The sequence below is a fragment of the Montipora foliosa genome, chromosome 9 (genome assembly GCF_036669935.1).
Source record: "Montipora foliosa isolate CH-2021 chromosome 9, ASM3666993v2, whole genome shotgun sequence".
In the NCBI taxonomy this organism is placed as follows: Eukaryota; Metazoa; Cnidaria; class Anthozoa; order Scleractinia; family Acroporidae; genus Montipora; species Montipora foliosa.
This window is the reverse complement of record NC_090877.1, coordinates 39,577,940-39,585,238: the sequence shown is the minus strand read 5'-3', so window position 1 is coordinate 39,585,238 and position 7,299 is coordinate 39,577,940.

Sequence of the window (7,299 nt, the reverse complement as noted above, 5' to 3'; positions counted from 1 at the left end):
ACTTCTGTGCATGCGCAAACGACGTTGTTGTCGATCTACCCTATCGAAAGGACGCCATCAAAGTCTTTTTTTTTTTGCGAAGTTAACGCAAATAAATACATTATCAATACAGTTTTGATGACTTCTTACACTTTATTAGACAATACTAGACTAAATTCGTTAGAAAAAGCACAAAAGTACAACAGTTGACGTTTGAATCGCCGCTCGCTGGCAACCCAATTTGTTGACAAAAAAGTTGCCTCAAAATCTCTTTAATGGTTTTCTGGCCCTTTAATTTCGAACAGTTGACATGACAGGGGCACCCAACGACCAATTTAATTTGTTGTAAAATGTATTATTATACCCCAGTTAATGAAAATAAATGTTATTAAGGCATTTTCAGGTGTTTTTCAGTGTTGCTGGGAAAACATTATCTGTTCCTTTTTCCCAGCAAGACACAAGAAATTTCCCAGCCAGCTAGATAAAATTGGTTGGTGCAATCACTCTGACCAGCCGTCGTATGGGAGAGGGAAGGGTGCTTTTCTTTTTTTTTTTTTTAAGTCGTCCTCAGCCTTCAGACTTTCTACAGCCAGCTCGGGTTGAAATGCTAGAAAAAGTCAGTAATTCCCAGGCAAAACCTCTACAAATAACAAAATTTCCCAGCCAGCTCATCGAAACACCTGTATTTTTGCCAGCCAGCAAGATTCCTCTGGGGAACAGATAATGTGAGGAACAGATTCGTTGGGTGCCCCTGACATGACGTCGTATAGAACAGTTTTTCCCGATCGCTGAATTCTGATTGGTCAATTTAAAATTTTCAGTAGCTCTCGCCGTATGCAAGGAGAAGAAGGCAAATCCACATCTTCGCTCCGTAAAGCGAATAGAAGTTTCGTCTGCTCATACCACCACTCGTTCGCCACTCTGTTCAATTACGCACTGTAATTACTTGGTTGTTTGAAATAATTATGATCCAATTATAATCACGTACTGTAACTAGTTGATGTTAACCCATTCGAAAATTAATTGGATTATAATTCGATCATAATCGAGGCCTAAGGTGAAACACGGCTTAAGAGTTGTATATAAATTGCATTCAGCTATCAAGAACTTCGGCTTAAGAATGGAACGCGCTTTGTTGCCAGAGTACAACTTGGGATAAAAACCAATCAGAATCGTGTAATTTTGTTCAATGCATTATAAAAGAAGCAAGTATCTTCGGGCCGTGGTACTCATTCTTTTACAACACTTAAAAGTGTTGTATGGGGAATTTTGGATGTGATGCAAGCCGAGGGTTTCTTGATATTGAGTGTATTCATAAATGGCAGACAGTACATTATTTCTTTTGTTCGTGTGCTGATAAGAAAACAACGCGAAGAGAAAAAGGAAAACAACTTGTTAACTCCGATTATCAAAATGTAAATTCTCTTTGCTAGCGCCATTTCTACGTCAACAGCTCGTGCTAGTTCTGTGTCTCCATCGAGTTATAGAAACACGATTTTTAACCATTCAGCGCGCGTATTTTCTTAGGACTGTTTTCTAAAAATAGGTAGCAAGTGCTTAGACCTAAAGGGACAAATTTCTGGGCATAAGTCAAGGATTTCAATTAAGTTCAATATTCATTTATCTATATTTAGTTTTCTATAGAAATGTTGCTTCGAGATCTCATTAGTCCAAAGACAAAAGAGTAATTTATGAGTGCGGTCTATAGCTGAAACCACGGTGACAACCATGAGATAAAAGCTCATCCTTTAAAATCTTGTTTTATACTTTTGTGCTGCAACGTGCATCTTCAAGAATGACCGTTGACTACAAAACTTAAAGGGGCTAGGTCACGCACGCTATTTTAGGTAATTTTGTTTAATTTTGTTAATTATGAGCTCTAAACGTCAAATTGGCCGAGCAAGAGTCTTTCATTTGCAAAATCACGGCCACATAACAACTGAGAATGATTATCAAGCTTTGTAAATTACATTTTGATATAGACTGATAAAAATTTGAAAAAAGGTGGGCCGACGTTTTTCAAATTTACCCAAATTCAATCCATTTCAATCCTCTCCAGTTTTGTCCATCCATGTCCCTTCTTGGCCTCCCTGTGTTTTGTTAGAGTTCTTCTATAGTTTTGAACAGTTATTTTGATATTTTAGTTAATTCTACGACCATTCGATCAGTGCTGAGATTGCCTAAAATTGCGTGACCTAGCCCCTTTAAGATAAGTGACTTACGAGGAAGTATCAGCACGAGAAGGTAGAATTTTTATCCCCAAGAGGCCATGTAATGTTCTGTTTATTATATAGATATTGATGACATGTCTAGATTTAAAACAATTTGTTTTATTCATTTTGAAACGGCGAAAAAGTGGTCAAAACATGAAACTAGATATGAAAGTTAAGAAAAACAAATAATGATAATGTCAAATTGAGTCATAAAAATGTTAATGTAGTAGCACAAAGGTATCTTACAAGGAAGGGGAAGCTCGTTTTGTATTGGCTCTCTAATCGTTTTAGTTACCATGACAACACCCGTATCCCCACTGATGTGAAATATAAAAGTAATATCTTTACTACGCGCGGTGAAGATATGATTTTTAGAAAAAAGGAAATCCTAATATTTCATCAGTATCTATATAATATAAATGTATAAATAAGTAAACAATTGCATTTAATCCGACCGCTACCCCAGGGGCTTTCGTTTTAAAGAAAAATACAACAAATCTATAAGAATCTCAACTAGCGATAGCCGGTGAGGCAAACCGGTTAGCTAACCACTTGGTCTTCGCTTATTAGATGTGTTCTATTTTGGCTAGCCATTAGGTCAAAAATAGAGAAAACTAAATATAGATAAATGAATATTGAACTTAATTGAAATCCTTGACTTATGTCCAGAAATGTGTCCCTTTAGGTCTAAGCATTTGCTACCTATTTTTAGAAAACAGTCCTAAGAAAATACGCGCGCTGAATGGTTAAAAATCGTGTTTCTATACTCGATGGAGACACAGAACTAGCACGAGCTGTTGACGTAGAAATGGCGCGAGCAAAGATAATTTACATTTTGATAATCGGAGTTAACAAGTTGTTTTCCTTTTTCTTGTCGCGTTGTTTTCTAAAAGAAATAGAAAACATGTACTCCGTGTTTCTATCGAGTTATAGAAACACGAGTGAAAGTTTGGGAGAACGAGAAATTCTGTGCATATCATCTGGGCATATCTCTGATCTCAGGGGCTTTCAGGTTAGAACCAAGGAAATAAATAATTGAAACTGAAAATGCAACGAATCTTAAAAGATCTATTCATCAGAAATAAGCCAACCAATCGTTTATTAATTTAAACAGATTAAACAAGCACTTAAGCACTTGCTACCTATTTTTAGAAAACAGTCCTAAGAAAATACGCGCGCTGAATGGTTAAAAATCGTGTTTCTATAGATCTTCTCCAAGTTTTAGGCCTGTGCGTTTCCCCAAACTTCAGATATTCGTCGAAATGTTTCGCAGAAATTTACAGAGCCCAGTATGAAAACGCCATGTTGGTGCACATCTGTGGTGCACCAATATGGAGGCCGGAAAATAGTGTCAACATCTGTTACTTACTTTGGCGACATTGTGGCGGGACAACTTGCACGAAACATTTCACAGCGTAACAGCGCCTTTAATCGTCGATATTGTATTTCAGTTTGAATATTGCTCTCCTTTTGTAACTTGTTTTGTGTTTTGTACTCTCGTTGACTAGAAATTGTAAAACTAATTAGTTTTCTGTATTTTGCCCTTTCACTGTTTTTTTTCTCTTGTTTTCTCTATTTGAGTGACTTCTCGGTAGTGTCTTTAAACAAGCAGAGAGAAATTAGAATCTATCAATCAATCAATCCCAAATGGCAGGATGGAGAGCAGTTGCCTCGCCGGAAGTTGAACTGGGACTAAATATTTACCGGTCCTTCTTTATCTCATGCATGATAAGAGCTCGCGGGACTTAACTGAAATTGTAACTCCAGTGCTCCAAAAAAATACTGATGCTTGTACACCAATGCGACACCCTGCGATCAGAGCCTCCTTCTGTCTTTTTCTTTACTGAGAAGAAGAAAAGGAGACTCTGTCCCCGCAGCCCGAACTTCTGGACTAGTCAATCTTGTTTTCTCTCGTCAAACCGGTTTTTCCAGTGCGAGCGTCAATTTAGTGACAAAACCGATGGTTGTAATTGAGCCCGCTGTACCATGAAAAACCAAGATGGCGGCGAGATCTGGCATATTAGGCTTGGGTTCGAGATTGCATCCTGGCAACATGCAGCGCATACTCTATTAATAAAGATCTTACTTGATTCATGCAGAGTCTTTCTCGAGAACGCCAAAACGAGCAAGCAAAAGAAAGGCTCTGCTAGCAGGGTGCCAATGCGAGAGCTGTTAGAAAGATTTGGCTTCACTTTTACGGGAAGGCTGAAATTTATTGCGTCAGTTGGCAAACAACGGACGAAACTTGTTCAGTGTTAGCTAACTTCTTGCCTGTTAGCCCCAGATATCGTGCAGTCTCTCTGAGGAGCGAAGATAGTGTATCAAACGAGAATTTTCGCGCTCAAGTTTATTGAACTTACCTTTTCACGTAAACGCAGCACTTAATAAGCTCTGTATTCAGTTTTCGAAGGACATTTTGCGTACTCTACCCATACAGGGAAATTAAAAAACCGACGGCAAGGAAACGTGCCGCTCTTGAAGACGATCGTTTTTTTATTATTATTATTATTACTTATCGATGTCAATAACCCCAAGGGTTAGGAAAGCCATAAAAATACAAGAAAAAGAAGAAAAATCAGTGATCAATCCAACAATTTATTACTTTCACTGATAAAATATTTTTTTACAAATATTGCATGTATATCTTAAATAAAAATAAGGTAAGAAGGTGACATACACACAAATTAATCGTCACCAATGGGTATCTTAAATATCTAACGGACTCTCTTTTAAAGAGAAAATTATTACACTCCTTATGGCTTTGCATAAGTTAATAGTCTGACTTAAATTAATTTTACCTCGTGTTTTTTAGAGGAATTCTGAAACATCTGTAAGTGATGACTCAGTTTGCCTTGGTAATTTAGATTGATTAAAATTCCAACGAAATTATATACTTCCCGAATAAATAATCTGAAATGTCGCACGACTTGGCGCAATTTCAAGTCAATACCATGGGCTTTAATTCTCAACTTCGCCTTCCACTGGAACCAAATTGCGCAAACCCGAACTCGAGTCTTGTCCTAATCTTTCTAGTTCTTACACACCTCTCTCTAAAAAAAATTTGCAACAAAAGCTAGCTCTATCTTTCTCAGTTTAAGTTTCTTGTCAATACTGTTAAAAAATGTCTTTGTAATTAAGGATTTCAGCAAATACTTAAGTTATTCGTAGTTGGACATAACTTATGTAACAGGAACCTTTGAAAAAGCGATGACTAAACCTTGCAAGAACAGTTGGTAGGTATCATTCTGATTACCCCTGAATCGTTAACTTTCGCATGATGTGATAATTCGCATAAGCGTGCCTTGTAGGTCCTCAAGGTTGAGAGGCATTTGAGAGGCCCAGTCGACGTCACGTGGCATTCTGGATAAAATACTATCGTACCTCCTTCGAGTTTCTTTTTGAAGTATCCTTTAAGACAGCTAGGTTCTGGTGTCTTGTTTTCTCTTTTGAGTCTCCTAGATGCTGGTTGAGCAGTGGCTGTCGCACCAGGAATAGTTGCTTGGGAAGAATCACTACTTGAATCCAGTCTGAAAGTGGTCTGACTTGAAGGAGGTTCTTCGCTTGTCGATGGAAAGTAGCCAACGCCCTCGTATTGAGCATTAGTGCCTTCTTTTTGCTCATCCGAAATCCAAGTCTGGACCGCTTTGTCAATGCTGTCCCAGAGATCCCATTCTGATGAAACTGATCGACCACTACTCATGCTTAACAAACAAGCACCCAAAAGAAAGACAAACTGGAAAAGAAAATTAGGGAAACTTCCTTTTCATTCTACCGTAATAACCAATACATCCAGTCATGGAATCTTTGCTGACGTCATTGGGGTTTACATGCAATTAATTTTGTTTCATTAACATACGAGTTTGCTCACAGAAGATATTGTGATATTTACCAATTAACTTCAAAAGGTAAATAAAACTGGTTAAACTTAGTTAAATGTCCAATTTTTAGCCTCTTGGCTTTGTTAACGTGCCAGTTATTAGCCATCAAAAACTGATAATTTTTGGGTGGCAAAGGCGTTAATGAGGATCCCATAAACTCTTTGATTTTGAATTTCCAAAGCATCATTGCTTAGAGATTATCTGGCATATCGGATTCAAACTGCTCACGGAAGATATTGTGATATTTACAAATTAACTTCAAAAGGTAAATAAAACTGGCTGAACTGACATATTCCCTTATTGTGCCACTTTCTACCTTCAGGAAATGAACGACGCGTTCTGACGAAAGCATATAATCAAATTATACGGATATTGAACTGTTTGTCGAATCGGAAAAACAATGGCTCTTCTGTCTTCCGCCATTTTAGTCCGGTAAATGAAAGCCTACCTTATCTTATCCATAATAAGTGTAAAATGCTCTCGAATTGTTATAATTATTATTGTTGTTATTAATACAATTATCTTTTCACACTGAGAAAGAGGCAGAACATCTAAGCAGTTACAAATGCAATCGAAGGTTCTTCTATTTTGAATCGTTTTATACAATTCTCAAGTCTCGTTAAAAATGAAGCAATAATTAAGCTCACCTTTAAAACTCCCATGTTTTTTTTGTTTCTGTAATGTAGACTTTACAATTCTTTTATGAGCTGGAAACTTGTTGTTTGATCTTCTCAGGGAGACAACTCGAGGAATATTCATGCTTATGCTGGGAATGGCTACCTTTTATAACGAAAAGTGATCCAAATTTGGTTCATGTACTAGGATGGGGAAAGTACGTTTTTCATGTCCGCCATTACTTCACATGTTATATTTGAACATCGTTTCATCCCCTTCCAGAGCGGTTTCTTCATCGTGCAAATAAATTCTTTACATAACAATCACCTTACTAATATCGGTGTAATTGAGCAACTGTGCTGAGACCTTACACTTCCTACAACTGACTGGAAGTGAACACCGACAACTTCATTGACTTTGGTCCTCGAACGACCGTCGAGCGACTTGAATTATTCCTTTTAAACCATTTCCACTTGCGGGACAAGTCCTGACGCCCCAAAACACCAATTTGTAAGACAAAAATAATTATTAATTATAAATATTTCACTAACAACCGATCTAATTATTAAAGCTCAAAAACGAGAAGAAATTGTTTTCATTAAATTATTTACGTA